General features: G+C 42.2%; 3 long non-coding RNA genes across 3 annotated transcripts in view; 2 read left to right on the top strand and 1 right to left on the bottom strand.

Moving 5' to 3' along the window:
• Positions 1 to 1,731, bottom strand: part of LOC143697031 (uncharacterized) — a 125,074-nt gene extending 123,343 nt beyond the window's left edge. Inside the window, exon 1 of the long non-coding RNA XR_013186146.1 lies at positions 1,696 to 1,731. This is a non-coding gene — a long non-coding RNA (uncharacterized LOC143697031). The remainder of the gene's footprint in view (positions 1 to 1,695) is intronic.
• LOC143697014 (uncharacterized) overlaps positions 1 to 19,224 on the top strand; it is a 480,539-nt gene that overhangs the window by 243,253 nt on the left and 218,062 nt on the right. The window lies entirely within an intron of this gene.
• Positions 17,872 to 19,054, top strand: LOC143697025 (uncharacterized). The gene is made up of 4 exons (XR_013186137.1): positions 17,872 to 17,947; positions 18,497 to 18,540; positions 18,696 to 18,758; positions 18,996 to 19,054. It is a non-coding gene; the product is annotated as an uncharacterized LOC143697025 (long non-coding RNA).

Genomic DNA, 19,224 nt, shown 5'->3' with positions numbered 1-19,224 from the left:
ACAACGTGCCGACGTGGTCATGCACTCCTGAGAGAACATGAACCACCCACGAACGCAGTCTCAACACACTGATTAGGCATGTGAAACAGTGATCGTGGCCGTCAACCAGGCATGCAAGATAGTGAACGTGGTCATCGCTTCAATGACACACAGCACGCTGGGCGCTCAAGCCTTCAGGAAGGGCGAACAACGTGCCGACGTGGTCATGCTCTCATAAGAAAGCATAAACCACCCACGAACACAGTCTCAGCATGTCTGCGATGCGCTAGAGGAGTGAGTGGTTCGTGCTCACTGACACCCTCACTGACACAACATTTGGTGATCACCAATGTTATTCACCAAAGTAGCCCTCCTCTGGTGCACCAGAAGAGAAACTAGATCGGTAAATAAGCAAAGGGACTTACCTCATAGAGGCACGCGAATCTTGATCTTGACCACGCATCTTGAGCGCCGAAAGACGCGCGCTGGGTTGCCGTGACAACCCGCGCTGTCAGCCGGCGCTCGACGGCACACGGCACGCTGAGCGGCTCAAACCTTTACGAGAAAGGGGAGACGAACAGCGTGCCGACGTGGTCATGCACTCCTGAGAGAACATGAACCACCCACGAACGCAGTCTCAACACACTGATTAGGCATGTGAAACAATGAACGTGGCCGTCAAATAAGGACAGGAAACGATTGCATCCAGAAACACACGAGTGAAACGTCATCCTGAAAAGGACGCGATCTTCACTCGTGATACTCTTTCAGGAAGAAAGTACTCTCTCTATCGTGCTGAAGCACACAGGGACCCAACGCGGCAACACAGCGGGGAAACTGCAAGCCCGCTGTGCGCACTCAACCGTTTACCAGCTGTGAAAACAGCTTTTGAATCAACAGCATATAGACGCAGCCGGCAGACAGGAAACCGCGCGGTCGCTGAAACGCCATCTCACCAACACAGAGAGATCCCCTCCCGAAACAGCAGACTCGTAGCCGTAAGAAAAATACAATCTTAAAGCTCACTCACTCAGAGAGGACACAATCGGTCGGCTCCGAAGCTAAAAGCATTGCGCAATGTTTACTTCCGCCTTTTATACCCGCGCTGGTAGGTGGGTCGCGGAATGCAAATCTTGCATGCCAATTTTCATTGGCTCGTTTTAATTCACTCGAAGGCAATTGGTCTCCCTAGCGTGATCCCAATTCGTCAGGGAACTCCCCCGACGATACGTCGGAGTTCCCAGGACGAAAGGGAACTATCTTTCTTTCTAACTAATCTATCTATCTTTCTTTCTAACTAATCTATCTTTCTTTCTCTTTCTTTCTTTCTTTCTTTCTTTCTTTCTACTTAATCTATCTTTCTTTCTAACTAAGCTATCTTTCTTTCTCTTTCTTTCTTTCTTTCTAACTAATCTTTCTTTCTAACTAATCCATCTTTCTTTCTTTCTTTCTTTCTTTCTTTCTTTGTTTCTTTCTTTCTTACTAATCCGTCTTTCTTTCTAACTAATCTATCTATCTTTCTTTCTAACTAATATTTCTTTTTTCTAACAAATCCATCTTTCTTTCTAACTAATCTTTATTTCTTTCTAACTAATCTTTCTTTCTTTTTAACTAATCTATCTATCTTTCTTTCTAACTAATCTATCTATCTTTCTTTCTAACTAATCTATCTATCTTTCTTTCTAACGAATCTTTCTTTCTTTCTAACTAATCTACCTTTCTTTCTAACTAATCTATCGTTCTTTCTTTCTAACTAATCTTTCTTTCTTTCTTTCTAACTAATCTTTCTTTCTTTCTTTCTTTCTTTCTACTTAATCTTTCTTTCTTTCTTTCTTTCTACTTAATCTATCTTTCTTTCTAACTAATCTATCTATCTTTCTTTCTAACTAATGTATCTTTCTTTCTCTTCCTTTCTTTCTAACTAATCTTTCTTTCTTTCTTTCTTTCTTTCTTTCTTTCTTTCTTTCTAACTAATCCATCTTTCTTTCTAACTAATCCATCTTTCTTTCTTTCTAACCAATCCATCTTTCTTTCTTTCTAACTAATCTTTCTTTCTTCCTAACTAATCTATCTTTCTTTCTAACTAATCTATCTTTCTTTCTTTCTAACTAATATTTCTTTCTAACTAATCTTTCTTTTATTGAAACCAATCTTTCTATCTATCTAACTAATCTTTCTTTTCTTTCTAAAGTATCGTTTTCTTTCTAACTATTCTTTCTTTCTAACTGATCCATCTATCAAACTTCAAACTATTTTAAACTTCTTCAAACACTCTGGTCCGGCTTTCTCAAGCCAACTTAAAGTTTGTCTCATCAAACATTTTTCTAGTTCTTCTTCTTCTTCTTTTTCTTAACCAAAATTTTCTGACTCTAACTCCTCCTAGAGTTTTAACTCTACAAACTCCAAACTGGGGTCAGACCTTCAGACTGTTCTGACTCGAGTTGCTATATCTTTTCAGACTGATTTGACTTTCAGTTTTCTTAAAAATTAATATTAAAAACCATAAAAATCCCATTGACTTTCATTGCAACAGTTCAAATTGAGCCATTGCTACGGTGGCCCAGTAGTGTACAACACAAAAACTCAAATCTAAAGTCCCTGAAGCACTAGACTCAATTAAACAATCATTCTATATGTACTAATGAACTCATCTATCTATCTATCTATCTATCTATCTATCTATCTATCTATCTATCTGTTATATATATATATATATATATATATATATATATATATATATATATATATATATATATCTTTCTTTCTAACTAATCTATCTTTCTTTCTTTCTAACTAATCTATCTTTTTTTCTAACTAATCTATCTTTCTTTCTAACTAATCTATCTATCTTTCTTTCTTTCTAACTAAACTATCTTTCTTTCTTTCCAACTAATCTATCTTTCTTTATTTCTTTCTAACTAATCTATCTATCTTTCTTTCTAACTAATCTATCTATCTTTCATTCTAACTAATCTATCTTTCTTTCTTTCTAACTAATCCATCTTTCTTTCTAAATAATCTATCTTTCTTTCTTTCTTTCTTTCTAACTAATCTATCTTTCTTTCTAACTAATCTATCTATCTTTCTTTCTAACTAAAATATCTTTCTTTCTAACTAATTTATCTTTCTTTATTTCTTTCTAACTAATCTATCTTTCTCTCTAACTAATCTATCTTTCTTTCTAACTAATCTATCTATCTATCTTTCTTTCTAACTAATCTATCTATCTTTCTTTCTAACTAATCTATCTATCTTTCTTTCTTTCTAACTAAACTATCTTTCTTTATTTCTTTCTAACTAATATATCTATCTTTCTTTCTAACTAATCTATCTTTCTTTCTAACTAACTAATCTATCTTTCTTTCTCTCTAACTAATCTATCTATCTTTGTCTCTAACTAATCTTTCTTTCTTTCTAACTAATCTATCTTTCTTTCTTTCTAACTAATCTATCTTTTTTCTTTCTAACTAATCTATATATCTTTCTTTCTTTCTAAATAATCTATCTCTTCTTTCTAACTAATCTATCTTTTTTTCTTTCTAACTAATCTATCTTTTTTCTTTCTTACTAATCTATCTTTCTATCTTTCTTTCTAACTAATCTTTCTTTCTTTCTAACTAATCTATATATCTTTCTTTCTTTCTTTCTAACTAATCTTTCTTTCTAACTAATCCATCTTTCTTTCTTTCTAACTAATCTATCTTTCTTTCTTTCTTTCTTGCTAACTAATCTTTATTTCTTCCTAACTAATCGTTCTTTCTTTCTAACTAATCTTTCTTTCTTTCTTTCTAACTAATCTATCTATCTTTCTTTTTTCTTTCTTTCTAACTAATCTATCTATCTTTCTTTCTAACTAATCTATCTTTCTTTTTTTCTAACTAATCTTTCTTTCTTACTTTTCTTTTCATTTTAAATAATCTTTCTTTTTAACTAATCTTTCTTTCTTTCAAACTAATCTTTCTATCTAACTAATCTTTTTCTTTTCTTTTCTTTCTAACTCACTTTATGCCACCACGTAAGGGAAGGGGTACACGGACAGCTTAAAAGGTAGTCCGTGGGAGGAGGTTAGTGGACCGGCGCGCGACGCCCCCAAGGTGATTTTTCAGGGGCTGGCCGACGTCGCCTTGGGCCCGGCGGCCCCGGGGGCCCCGCGGGAGCCCGACAAAATTCGGCCCCCTCGCCCGCAGTCCGGGCTTCGGCCACAGGGGGGCCACTCACCGACCGATTCGACACGGGCACGTCCAGATGAGCGCAGAAGCGCAGGTTTCAGCTCCAAATTCTGTCCAGTGGCTGAGATCTAGACGTCCCACGTACAATCTATCCCATACAAAAATGTAGGCTGTTCGTGGACAGTGGAATTTCGGGGTTCTGAAGGCTGCAAATCGCTCAGGGGGGCCCAGAGATTAACGTAAAATTGATATTTAATCAATTTTAGTCATTTTTATCAGTCATGACATCAAAATATAAAACAGCATCCCACCTGCAACTTATTTGAATCAGAATCAGAAAGAGCTTTATTGCCAAGTGTGCTTGCACACACAAGGAATTTGTTTTGGTACTGAGGCTTCCAGTGGACATATACAAATACAACATGAAACATAATACTACAAATTATAAGAATAAAAAATAAAAATATAAATATAAATATATGAGAATAAAACTATCACAGTTGGGTTTAGTCAGAATAGACATTTTCAGATTTACAGATTATGAACCTATTTACAGTGTTTTGAATATTATAAATAAATAAATCTACATATAAGTATCACCTGAGTTGTGGGATATTGCACTAAACAGTGGGAGTATTGCACTTACAGGCATATGCCTTGGGAGGAGTGTTAACTGTTCAGGAGGGAAATGGCCTGTGGGAAGAAACTGTTCCTGTGCCGAGATGTTCTTGTGGCCAGTGATCTGAGTCTCCGTCTTGACGGTAACAGTTCAAACAGGTGGTGTCCAGGGTGAGTGGAGTCTGTGATGATTTTACCTGTTCTCTTCCTCACTCTGGAAGAGTACAGGTCCTGGAGGTTTGGCAGGGGGGCACCAATAATCCTCTCCGCAGTCCGGACTGTCCGTTGTAGTCTCCTGATGTCTGATTTGGTAGCTGAACCAAACCAGACAGTGATGGAAGCGCACAAGACAGACTCAATGACGGCTGAGTAGAACTGAATCAGCAGATCCTGTGGCAGGTTGAACTTCCTCAGCTGGCGAAGGAAGTACAGTCTCTGCTGGGCCTTTTTCACAGTGGAGTCAATGTGATTGTCCCACTTCAGGTCCTGAGAGATGATAGTGCCCAGGAACCTGAATGACTCCACTGCTTCCACAGTGCTGTTCATGATGGTGAGTGGGGGGAGTGCTGAGCTGTTCCTCCTGAAGTCCACGATCATCTCCAGTGTTTTGAGCGTGTTCAGCTCAAGGTTGTTATAACTGCACCAGGCAGCCAGCTGTTCAACCTCCAGTCTGTAAGCAGACTCGTCACCGTTTCGGATGAGACCGATGACAGTGGTGTCGTCTGCAAATTTCAGGAGCTTGACAGTGGGGTCTTTAGAAGTGCAGTCATTAGTGTACAGGGAGAAGAGCAGTGGGGAGAGAACGCACCCTTGGGGAGCACCAGTGCTGATTGTGAGTGTCTTGGATGTGTGTTTCCCCAGTCTCACTCGCTGCTGCCGGTCCGTCAGGAAGCTGGTGATCCACTGACAGATCGAGGATGGTATGGAGAGCTGGGTCAGTTTGGCTGTGAGAAGACCAGGCATGATGGTATTGAAGGCCGAACTGAAGTCCACAAAGAGGATCCTTGCATAAGTCCCTGGTCTGTCGAGATGTTGCAGGATATAATGCAGTCCCATGTTGACTGCATCATCCACAGACCTGTTTGCTCTGTAAGCAAACTGAAAGGGATCCAGCAGGGGTCCAGTGATGACCTTCAGGAGGGCCAGCACCAGTCTTTCAAACGACTTCATGACCACAGACGTGAGAGCGACAGGTCTGTAGTCATTAAGTCCAGTGATTTGGGGTTTTTTGGGGACAGGAATGATAGTGGAGCGTTTGAAGCAGCAGGGAACTTCACACTGCTCCAATGATCTGTTGAAGATCTGCGTGAAGACCGGGGCCAGTTGGTCAGCGCAGGCTTTTAAACAAGCAGATGAGATGCCGTCTGGGCCTGAGGCTTTCCTAGTCTTCTGTTTTTTGAATACTCGGCTCACGTCCTCCACACAGACCTTAAGCTCAGGTTGGATGGCAGGAGGGGGGAGTGATAATTGGAGAACAGGAGGTGATGCTGAATGTGTGAAGTGCAGATCAGACCGGGTGTGTGGTGTGAATGAGGGCTTTTCAAACCGGCAGTAAAATTAATTTAAATCGTCAGCCAGGTGTTGATTGTCCACAGATCGAGGGGATGGTGACTTGTAGTTGGTAATGTTCCTCAGGCCATTCCAGACTGATGATGGGTCGTTGGATGAAAACTGGTTTTTCAGTTTATCAGAGTAGTTCCTTTTAGCAACTCTGATCTCCTTTGTCAATCTGTTTCTGGCCTGGTTATACAAGATTTTATCCCCACTTCTGTAAGCATCCTCTTTGGCATGACGAAGGTGTTTGAGTTTCCCAGTAAACCATGGTTTATCATTAGTGAATGATAAGAATGTCCTGGTAGGAATGCATGTATCCTCACAGAAACTTATATATGATGTTACAGTATCTGTGAGCTCATCCAGATCATTGGTAGCAGCTTCAAAAACAGTCCAATCAGTGCAATCAAAGCAGGCCTGTAGATTCTTCTCTGCTTCATTAGTCCATCTTTTTGCAGTCCTTATTCCAGGTTTAGCTGATTTCAGTTTCTGCCTGTAGGTCGGTATGAGATGAACCAAACAGTGATCAGAGAGCCCCAAAGCTACCCGTGGGACGGAGTGATATGCATTTCTTATTGTGGTGTAACAATGGTCCAGTATATTACTGTCTCTGGTGGGACATGTAACGTGCTGTCTGTATTTTGGTAGTTCACGGGAAAGATTTGCTTTGTTAAAATCCCCAAGAATGATTAAAAGAGAGTCTGGGTACCTTTGTTCCGTTTCAGATATTTGTTCAGCCAGCTGTTGTAGCGCCGCGCTCACGCACGCGTCTGGAGGGATGTAAACATTCACGAGAATGAAAGAGGAAAATTCCCGAGGCGAGTAGAAGGGTTTACAGTTTATGAAATGTGCCTCTAAATTAGGAGAGCACATCTTCTTCAGTGTTGTTACATCTGAACACCAACTTTCGTTAATGTAGAAACACAATCCACCACCTCTCGTTTTCCCCGTTAGCTCCGCGATGCGATCCGCTTGGAACAGCTGGAAGCCCGGCAGATGTATTGCGTTGTCCGGTATGGCTTCACTCAGCCAGGTTTCAGTGAAGCACAAAGCAGCAGAGTTTAAAAAATCCTTGTTAGTGTGGGTGAGGAGAAGAAGTTCATCCGTTTTGTTAGTAAGGGATCGGAGATTCGCGAGATGAATGCTGGGGAGTGCAGTGCGCAGGCCGCGCTCGCGGAGTTTAACCAGCGCGCCGGCTCGCTTCCCGCGTTTGCGTCTGAACGCGCGTTTGAACAACAACGCTGCCCCTCCGACGAGAATGTCCAGCAAAACGTCCGAATAATCAAAAACTGTAGAAAAGGTTTCTGGTGTGTGTTTCCTAATGTCCAGTAGTTCGTCTTTGGTGAAACTGATAGGAAAAGAATGACTAAACGCAGAACAAACGAACAAAAACAACACAATAGCTGGAGAGCTCCACACCGAGGCAGCCATCCGCGGCGCCATCTTGGGCCATTTGAATGGCCTGTTCGTCCACGGCCAATCAAAGTGACAGCCCGTGGCCCTGCCCACTGACCACAGAGAGCCTATTCGTCCCACTGACCGCCTATGTGACCACGAATGGCCTATGTGTCCCATCAGAAGAACTATGCATTATCAGACTTAAAATGGCATGTCCATGGACAGCTTACAGGGACCCTATCAAATAAGTTACAGGTGGGCACAGGAAGGTGTCCACGAACAGCCTATTTGGACCCTGTCGAATAAGTTACAGGTGGGCAAAGTAAGGGCCCACCTGTAACTTATTTGACAGGGTCCAAATAGGCTGTCCGTGGTCAATGCATTAATAGGTCATATTTCATAATTACAGTGGTTTTATGTGGTCAAACCTACTGTAAACCACACTGGGGACACAATACAACACACTGATGTACATTAAAGCTATTAATTATGCAAAATTTGCCTAAAAACGGACTGTCCACGAACAGCCTATTTGGACCCTGTCAAATAAGTTACAGGTGGGCAAATTAAGGGCCCACTGTAGCCAAAAAATGGACTGTCCACAGACAGCCTATTTGGACCCTGTCAAATAAGTTACAGGTGGGCAAATTAGGGGCCCACTGCACCCATAGACTGTCCACAGACAGCCTATTTGGACGCTGTCGAATAAGTTACAGGTGGGCAAAGTAAGGGCCCATCTGTAACTTATTTGACGGGGTCCAAATAGGCTGTCCGTGGTCAATGCATTAATAGGTCATATTTCATAATTACAGTGGTTTTATAAGGTGGAACCTACTGTAAACCACACTGGGGACACAATACAACACACTGATGTACATTAAAGCTATTAATTATGCATAATTAGCCTAAAAATGGACTGTCCACGAACAGCCTATTTGGACCCTGTCAGATAAGTTACAGGTGGGATGCTGTTTTCCACTCTTTTGGAGCGGGTGAGTTCTAGGAAACTATGGGTGAGTTTTTGGAAAACTCAAATTTGTGAGGTGAAACCTACTGTACACCACACAGGGGCCACAATACAACACACTGATGTACATTAAAGCTATTAATTATGCATAATTAGCCTAAATAAGGACTGTCCACGAACAGCCTATTTGGTCCCTTTCAGATAAGTTACAGGTGGCCAAAGTAAGGGCCCACCTGTAACTTATTTGACGGGGTCCAAATAGGCTGTCCGTGGTCAATGCATTAATAGGTCATATTTCATAATTACAGTGGTTTTATAAGGTGAAACCTACTGTAAACCACACTGGGGACACAATACAACACACTGATGTACATTAAAGCTATTAATTATGCATAATTAGCCTAAAAATGGACTGTCCACAAACAGCCTATTTGGACCCTGTCAGATAAGTTACAGGTGGGATGATGTTTTCCACTTTTTTGGAGCGGTTGAGTTCTTGGAAACTATGGGTGAGTTTTTGGAAAACTCAAATTTGTGAAATGAAACCTACTGTACACCACACAGGAGCCACAATACAACACACTGATGTACATTAAAGCTATTAATTATGCATAATTAGCCTAAATATGGACTGTCCACGAACAGCCTATTTGGTCCCTTTCAGATAAGTTACAGGTGGGCAAATTAAGGGCCCACTGCACCCATAGACTGTCCACGAACAGCCTATTTGGACCCTGTCAAATAAGTTACAGGTTGGCAAAGTAAGGGCCCACCTGTAACTTATTTGACGGAGTCCAAATAGGTTGTCCGTGGTCAATGCATTAATAGGTCATAATTCATAATTACAGTGTTTTTTTTGTGGTCAAACCTACTGTACACCACAATGGGGACACAATACAACACACTGATGTACATTAAATCTATTAATTATGCATAATTAGCCTAAATATGGACTGTCCACAAACAGCCTATTTAGTCCCTGTCAAGTAAGTTACAGGTGGGATGCTGTTTTCCACTTTTTTGGAGCGGGTGAGTTCTTGGAAACTATGGGTGAGTTTTTGGAAAACTCAAATTTGTGAGGTGAAACCTACTGTACACCACACAGGGGCCACAATACAACACACTGATGTACATTAAAGCTATTAATTATGCATAATTAGCCCTAAATATGGACTGTCCACGAACAGCCTATTTGGTCCCTCTCAAATAAGTTACAGGTGGGCAAATTAAGGGCCCACTGCACCCATAAACTGTCCACATACAGCCTATTTGGACCCTGTCGAATAAGTTACAGGTGGGCAAAGTAAGGGCCCACTGTAGCATAAAAATGGACTTTCCACGAACAGCCTATTTGGACCCTGTCAAATAAGTTAAAGGTGGGATGCTGTTTTCGACTTTTTTGGAGCAGGTGAGTTCTTGGATACTATGGGTGAGTTTTTGGAAAACTCAAATTTGTGAGGTCAAACCTACTGTACACCACACTGGGTACACAATACAACACACTGATGTGCATTAAAGCTATTAATTATGCATAATTAGCCTAAATATGGACTGTCCACGGACAGCATTTAGGGCACCCGTCAAATAGGTTACAGGTGGGATGCTGTTTTTGACTCTAACGCACTTAACGGGGTACTACGGACCCCAGTCTTTGCGGACCGTCTGAGGGGACCCTGAGGGGCCACAGATTTCAAATTGGAGCCATTCGGAGCTATTGGGACCATTCCGTGGGGATGTCCACCAAACGCCTATGAAAATGAATGGGATAAGTTGCACGTGTCAGTGGATCCCGCGCGGCCCCCGGGGGTCCGAGGGGCCCCAAACTCGACAAAAAGTTGTGTCACGTGGCCCTCTTCGACAGACCGAGCGAGCTAGGTCGAGAGATGCCAAGTTTATTTTTAGCTATTTTTTATGCACCTCTCTGTCTCCCATTGATCTCTATGGGAGCATGTGTCTGCTAGGGTTAATTCAGCAGTTAGGATTAGAGGGCCTACTAGGCTCAGGAAGCATATAGAGCCACGATACTCTGGGGCCCGATTCGGGGGCCGTGGCGGTCGTCCGTGACGAATCTCGAGGTCCTGCGACCTTTCGACCCCTTAGGGCTACTGTTTATTTGACGTCCCACGTGCAACTTATTCCATGGGGCTGTTGTTGGCCAATTAGCGCCAAAAAAGGTCAGAGGGACGCGGAACTCTAGAACCCGTCCCCGGGGCCCGTGACGAGACGCGTGTGTCGGTTTCGGGCCGATCGGGCGTTTCCTTCGAACCGTTTGGCTGAAAGACCTACTTAGAACCGATCTAGAACCACCAAATCCGTGATCTGGAACCGGGGGCCCCCGGACCACCGCCGTGCCGAATTTGGGGCCGCTGCGACCTTTCGACCCCTTTTGGCCCCTGTTTTTTGACGTCCCACGTGCAACTTATTCCATGGGGCTGTTGATGGCCAATTAGCGCCAAAAAAGGTCAGAGGGACACGGAACTCTAGAACCCGTCCCAGGGGCCCGTGACGGGACGCATACGTCAGTTTCGGGGCGATCGGACCTTTTTGTCCACCCTTCACCAAGCACATGGTCCAATTAATGGCAGCCCTCTTGCACACACAGAAAGACAAATGCTCAGTAGAACCAAAGTGAGGAGATTTTTGCACTGAAAAAAGTTTAACACGGGGAACCGATCTAGAACCCTGTGATCCGGGATCTAGAACCGGGGGCCCCTCGACTACCAGGGCGGCGAATTTGGAGGCGGTGCGACCTTTCGACCCCTGTATTTCAGCCCTCCCACGTGCAACTTATTCAGTTCAAACTTCACAGGCGCTTCCAGGTCAAGGGGGGCTTATTTCGGCCAAACGAGCAGTTTTGGGCACGGAACTCTAGAACCCGTCCCCGGGGCCCGTGAAGGGACGCACATGTCGGTTTCGGGCCGATCGGGCGTTTCCTTCGAACCGTTTTGCTGAAACACATACTTAGAACCGATCTAGAACCACCAAATCCGCGATCTAGAACCGGGGGCCCACGGACCACCGCCTTGCCGAATTTGGGGCCGCTGCGACCTTTCGACCCCTTTTGGCCCCTGTTTTTTTGACGTCCCGCGTGCAACTTATTCCATGGGGCTGTAGGTGGCCAATTAGCGCGAAAAATGGCCAGAGGGACGCGGAACTCTAGAACCCGCCCCAGGGGCCCGTGACGGGACGCATACGTCAGTTTCGGGCCGATCGGACCTGTCTGTCACACGTCCACCAAACAACTGTGAAAATGAATGGGATAAGTCATACGTGTCAGTGGCCCCTGTTCGGCCCCCGGAGGTCCCACGGGCAACTTATTCCATGGAGCTGTTGGTGGCCAATTAGCGGCAAAAAAGGTCAGAGGGACGCGGAACTCTAGAACCTGTCCCCGGGGCCCGTGACGAGACTCGTGTGTCGGTTTTTCCGTCTGTATTTCCAGCCGCCCACGTGCAACTTGTTCAGTTCAAACTTCACAGGCGCTTCCAGGTCAAGGGGGTGTTTTTTGGCCAAATGAGCAGCTCTGGGCATGGAACTCTAGAACGTACGTGTCAATTTCGGGCCAATCGGACCACCGTCCACCAAGTACCTGTGAAATCGCATTGAAGGTGCGACCCTGGAGGTGCTAGGGGCCCGAAACTTCTTGGAAAGCTGCATCACAAGCCCGGGGCCCGCTGGGCTACCCTCACGCCGAATTTCGAGGCCCTGTGACTTTTCGGCACAGAGTTAGAGACCCAGTACCTTGAGACAAAAAAAACGGGTGGTTAGGGGTCAGAATAGGCACTTTGTGGACGATGAGGAAGACTATGGTGAAGTTTAGGCACTTGAGGAAATGAGGAAGAGGATAGGTGGTTAGGGGACCCCATAGGCACTTCGTGGCAATGGAGAAGAGGATAGGTGGTAAGGGGTCAAAATAGGCACTTCGTGGCACCGAGGAAGACTATGGTGAAGTTTAGGTGGTCAGGGGACCCCATAGGCACTCCGTGGCAAAGAAGAAGAGAACAGGTGGTTAGGGGTCAAAATAGGCACTTCGTGGTACTGAGGAAGACTATGGTGAAGTTTAGGTGGTCAGGGGACCCCATAAGCACTTTGTGGCAAAGGAGAAGAGGATAGGTGGTTAGGGGTCAAAATAGGCACTTCGTGGCACTGAGGAAGACTATGGTGAAGTTTAGGTGGTCAGGGGATCCCATAGGCCCTCCGTGGTAATGAAGAAGAGAATAGGTGGTTAGGGGTCAAAATAGGCACTTTGTGGTACTGAGGAAGACTATGGTGAAGTTTAGGTGGTCAGGGGACCCCATAGGCACTTCGTGGCAATGAAGAAGAGGATAGGTGGTTAGGGGTCAAAATAGGCACTTCGTGGCACTGAGGAAGACTATGGTGAAGTGTAGGCGGTCAGGGGACCCCATAGGCACTCCGTGGCAATGAAGAAGAGAATAGGTGGTTAGGGGTCAAAATAGGCGCTTCATGGCACTGAGGAGGACTATGGTGAAGAGTAGGTAGTTGGCGGACCCCAAAAGCACTTGGTGGACTCCCTCGTGGTGCACTGGCACCCCCAGAGGCGTCCAAACAGAGCCTATGGTTATTTATGGTAATCTCGGCCACTTTATATGCGATTTTGGAAAACTGACAAGGCACCGCTGAATAAGCAGCTTGTGTCGTCCATTTCGTGCTCGCGGACCTCGAAGTGACGGTGCTGACAATGGCAACTTAAATGAATGGGGAAATTACCACGAACAGCCTGACTTCCCTTACTACAAGAATGTGATTCTGTGGGCTGTTTTGTCTTTAACTGATATGTGGAAGAGCACTTGAAGGACTATTGGGACTTGGACATCATCACTCAACTACAACCTTGAACTGATCAGTTTAGATTTTATTTATTTTCATTGTCATTCCTTTTCTATTTTGATTAAGTCTTACTTTACAGAACATTTGTGCGGATAATGCTGTCATTCATTGGACTGGTTTCCTTTAAATTTATGTTCATAAAAATGCATTGTCCTGTTTATTTCTGCTGGATTTCCTAAATCATATATAAAGGTTCACAAAGTTAATTCCTGTCTTTATTTTTTGTTGGCTCTACACTGGGAAACATTAAGATTTTGCAGATTTAATTTCTTAGTTGGTGGGCCCCTCCTAGTATTTCATATATATATATATATATATAGCTGCATGCCTCTAAAGTGGACATTGGTTGCATAAATGGCGCCCGAACAGGGACCTGCAGACTTCATATACGTTGTTGAAAATTTCCCAGTGTTGGTCACAAAACAAACCCTGACACGTTAAATAATAATAATAATAAATAAATAGAATGGCTAGTCATCGAGTTCAGGATGAGGATGAGCCCGTACCCAATACAGATTTCTCATCTGCACCATTTAGCACTCACAGAGAACCACTTCGAGGGCTGATTAACAAGTTCAGTGACCTGTACCTTGATTCAGAGGAGGAAGAAGTGTTCGTGGATGACCGCCCAAAGGAAGTTCAATTTCTATCTCCACCACCACCTGAAATTTATGAGGAGCCGACACACCGCCCTTCCACGGCGGTTGTAGATATGTAAGAACAACTCTCAGAACGTTTCACCAAACTTGAGAAGCGGATTACTGAAATCGTTCAAAGGGTGAGTGAACAAGTTTCCTTTATTGATGTTGAAACACAACGTAAAGCCACAGAAGATAAATTGTTATACCAAATAGACCGTGAGTACAGCAGAGTTAGAAAACGCCTAGAACTGAGCATTCAAGATCTTGGACAATCAGTGCTAGACTGTTTGAAGAGAAGAGATCAACAATTGGATCAGAGATTACAATCTTTTCAGCCTTTTATGTCCACCCCAATTCAACCCATCAATACCAGTACTGTTCACAGATCCCTCAGAGATCGAACCTACAGTCTTCATTCAAATACTCAACCCGTCATGGACAGTTCAAATCAGTACAACCCACCAGTCAAAATTGAGTTCCCTAGTTTCAGCAATAGCCCGGACAAAGATCCTATCTTATTCATCGAACGATGTGAGGAGTATTTCGCTGTTCGACCTTTGAAGAATAGTGCAATTTTGGCTTCTTTAACTGCTGTACTTGAACATACTGCAAAAGATTGGTGGATGGCGGAGAAAGGGAATATCTGTGCCTGGAAGCAATTAAAAAAAATATTTCTGCAATGTTTTCTCAGTGAGGATTATGAAGAGTTGGCAATAAGGAAACTGATGGAGAGGAGACAAGGTGCAAAAGAAAGTTTCAGAGACTTTGCTATTCACTATCGAGCTCTTTGCTTGAGATGGAAGGACATGTTAGAAAGAGAGGTGGTGCAAGCTATTTTATGTAACTGTAATCCACAGCTTGCTAGCTTGCTACGTGGCAATATAAAAGATGTAGGAGAACTTGTAAAAGTAGGTACACAGATAGAACGAGATTATTTTGAGCCTCAAAAATACTGGAGTCAAGTAAATGGGAATGAGTAAAAGAAGAGAAATCCTTCAGATCACGATTCACAACGCAAACCAGCAGTAGCAAATACCAGAGTTGTCCAGACTTGCCAAAATTCTATGCAACACGACATCAGAAATCTTATCATTCCCATAACCGTACAAGACACGCATGTAACTGCTATGGTGGACACTGGCAGTACTTTGTCACTTATTCAAAAGCCAAGTTGGAAACAGTTAGGCCGACAAGAAGTATACCTACCTGGTGGAGGACAAGCTTTCCTTTTAGCGAACGGACAACGTAAAACCGCTGTTGGAAAGGTGATGTGGGAGAGTAAAGTGCAGGGTCGTCCAGTAGAGCTTACCCTGTATATAATGAATGACAGTGATTTAACAGTACCCATTATACTGGGCATGGATTTTCTGTTGAAATCAGGAATGGTCTTGGACTGCAATAATGCTCAGTATGGATTTTCTCCAATAGAAGGTGATGAAACACCAGTCTTCTTTCAGTTCCTTCATCGGGACATTCATTCTACAATTAACTTTTACCTTGCCATACCTTTACAGCTTTGCAGTGTAGTGAACTTTTTCCTTGTAGAAAAGTTAGAAGCTCAGACCAGGAGACGGAGGAAGTTTTCCAAGCAGAAGTTATTTTATTGCTTGTCGGTAGCTGCAGTCATTCCAACATCGTCTGACTTCTTGAGTCAAACATTGTAATATATATACATTATAAGAGGGAGGGATTACATTGTGATGGTGGAAACTCATATACAGGTTTAGGAACCTGTATTAAAAGAGAGAGGGAAAAAACCTATTCAAACCCTGAGACTCCAGAACAGGAATGACAGGACTCTCTCTTGCTAAGACAAAAGCTTGCGAGAGTCTCCAAGAGTTTCACTAACATGTTTCATTTAACTTACAATAGAAAGAAAACCCGTCTGACAGCTGTATATAGAGACACAGAATAAGACAGGACTTTCGTGCTCCACAGCTGAATGCTAAATTCAATTTACAGAACTTTCTCAGTTTATATATGATAGTATTAGAAGTTAAATTAAACATTTGACAAAGTTGTATTCCTTCAGCAGTGATGAAGTACTCCATTCTATACACCAACTATCGGAAAAAGCAGACACCGATAAGCAGACACAGCAACCTGGAAAATCTGATGTTGAGCTGGCTTACTGTTTGTAAGCAGGAAATTGGATATACTAACTTGGTCAAGCACCGTATCATCACCACAGATGAACTACCTGTTAGAAAGAGAGCATACAAGGTTTCCATCGAAAAACAGAGTTTTGTTGAAGGTCAGATCAAGGAGCTGCTTGATAAGAAAATAATTCGACCATCTAGCTCTCCATGGGCATCGCCAGTGGTAGTGGTACAGAAAAAAGATGGAGGATCAAGACTCTGCGTTGACTACCGCGGGTTGAACGCCAAAACTCATCTTGATGCATATCAAATGCCACAAATACAGGACATCTTAGAGTCATTACATGGGGCATCTGTATTCTCTACACTGGACTTAAAGAGTGGCTATTGGCAATTGGAAATGGAGCCGGATAGCATTCAAACCCACATGGAAAGAAACTATATGAGGATATATGCGCAAATATGAAACCTATATGCAGTTTATATGCACATATATGCTGCATATATACAGCATATATGCACATATATGCTAATATATATGCTGCATATATGCGTATATATGGAACATATAGGCAAAACTGAGGTGCATATATGTGCATATACAGGCCATATAGGTCTCATGTATTGCTTCTTTATATCCACATATAAGCCCCATATGTGCATACATGTCTCCTAGCTCATGGCAGGATCTGGTCATTTTGTAGCTCATACCTCACTTTGGCAACTGTCATACATGATGCCTAGCTCATATTTTCTATTATCAAGGCAATAAGAAAAAAGAAAAAAGAAATTATGCAAGAACTGTATGTGTGAACATGTGAAATTGGTATCACATGTAATTGGCATGTTATGGAATTTAATTATGGCAATTAAGTGAGAGGAGATGGAAAGCTTTGTGAAAGCTACATTTACAAGGTCAATTCTTTCTTGTATGAAGATAGTGGAAAAGAAGGAAATAACAAAATGGTTTGTCGTTTTTTTATTTTGTCAATCAAGCCCTTTTTCCAATTTCAAGTCACTTCCAGATTCACATTACAGCATCCACACATTCACCGTTAAATCCACCAAATGCAATGCAAAATGCAATGTTTTCTGTATTGTCTTGATGCAATTTCTAGATGAATATGGCTGAAAGGTCATTACAGTCTAAATGTAGCAACAACAAAAAAAAAAGAACATAGAACATACATTCAAGTAATCATCATCCTCATCATCATCATCATCATCATCCCATCTCTGAGCATTTCACTGTGGTTAATGAATTTGAAGACAAGCATGTATTTTGAGTCTCTAAAGTTTTTAAAAAATCGAAAAGCCCAAAGATCTGTATCTCTGCTAAATGGATTTAATATATGTTTGCGATGCCATTTATCTTTTTTTTCTTTTCTTTTATTTAATTTTTGTCCAAATTATTGGTTTCAATTATACTTATCAAATGTGAAAATGTGTAAAAGAAATGTGTCAAGGATTTGATATCAAACTCTGTAATTTTGAAAATAAAAAATAAAAAAATAAAAATTCTCCACTCTGCTGCTACCATGGCTGCTACAGCGCCGCGTAGTTAAGTCATGACGTCACCCGCCTGATGTTTGACGATTCGCGCCGAAAGATAGCGGCTGGGAGTAAAAATGGCGATATGAGTGTTGGAGATCTGCTATGTCCTACTTATCATCAATCGTAAGTATTCCTAATTTTAATATTTATTAGCAGGTTTTTTTTTCTGGAGATGGATATTGCGGTGGCAGAGAAGTATAAACTTAGAAATTGTATGGGCTGAAAGTTTAAGACGTGTTTGGCAAAATAAATGCTATGTTGTTAGCTGGTAGTGTTGGTGCTCATATAGCCGTTGATAAGATTCAAATTAGAATTATATTTATTTGTCTCTTTCTGGAGAAATTCGTAGAGGGTTCACTAAAGTCATGGCCTAGAGAATATAGTTCATGAGTAACTTAACATTACATACACTTCTCTGCCTTGAACGGCTCAAGATGGCAATCGGCTCCAGAAAAAAAACTTGGGGAATTTGAATTTGGGAGAAATATATATATTTTTTAATTGCGTTCACAACCAGGTTTCCTCTGCAGAGCCTTATGAATGGGCTTTGGAGGGTTGTAGCTTGCATTCACAGCTGCAGGAAATGTCTTTCGAAGAGTAACATTAGAGTTGCTGGGTGCCATTTTGATTTAGTGATTGTAATTGTTTTTTCTTTATATAACCTCTTTCTAGAAATCCCTCAAATGAAAAGTGACCTTGCCATTATTGCTCAAAAGGTAAGTTCCTCTGATTTTCATTGCTTTTTAAAATTGTTTCTCAAGCAGAGCTGTAGAGACTTGTGATGTTGGGCTGATTGATAGTGTTAATAATTTGATGTATTTGCACTTTAATTTATTGAAGAGAATAACTAAATTTTTCTTCTATGAACAAGACTGGAAGGAGTCCTGTGGAGGATCTAGATTCCCTCTTCTCGACTTTTGGAGAAGTGCAACCGGTGAGTAATCCCCTTTTATTTATTTATTTAGTTTACTTGTTACTCAAACAGAGCTATATGGATTTTTATGATGTTTGGCTGATGACTTTTGCATGTAACTTTAATTTATTGACATTATTAATGTTTTCCAAGCCCCCCCCCCCCCCCCCCCCCCCCCCGTAAATAAGAATCTATAGTGGCTTGCTTGGATGAATAAAAATTGTTGTAGAGTTTTACTAAGTTTCTTTCTTCTCTAAGACTCCAGAGAGGAGACCGAGCCCTTTAAAGAGAGTCCCATGGTGACTGATTGCTTTCGATAGACACCACAGGTGTGTGTAACCCTTTTATACCTCAGATTTTTCTGTACTTATTTTACTTAAGGCTCCAACTGAGCTATAGGGATTTTTATGTTGGTATAGTTGGTGGTAATATGTAATTTACTTGCCCCATATGCTTAAAATTGTTGAAGTTTTACAATTGTTGAGTT

The sequence above is a fragment of the Siphateles boraxobius genome, unplaced genomic scaffold, assembly GCF_051911475.1.
Source record: "Siphateles boraxobius isolate OS27281-9 unplaced genomic scaffold, OSU_SipBor_1 31, whole genome shotgun sequence".
Lineage (NCBI taxonomy): Eukaryota > Metazoa > Chordata > Actinopteri > Cypriniformes > Leuciscidae > Siphateles > Siphateles boraxobius.
The sequence above is the reverse complement of the archived record's forward strand: the minus strand, read 5'-3'. Positions and strand labels throughout refer to the sequence as shown.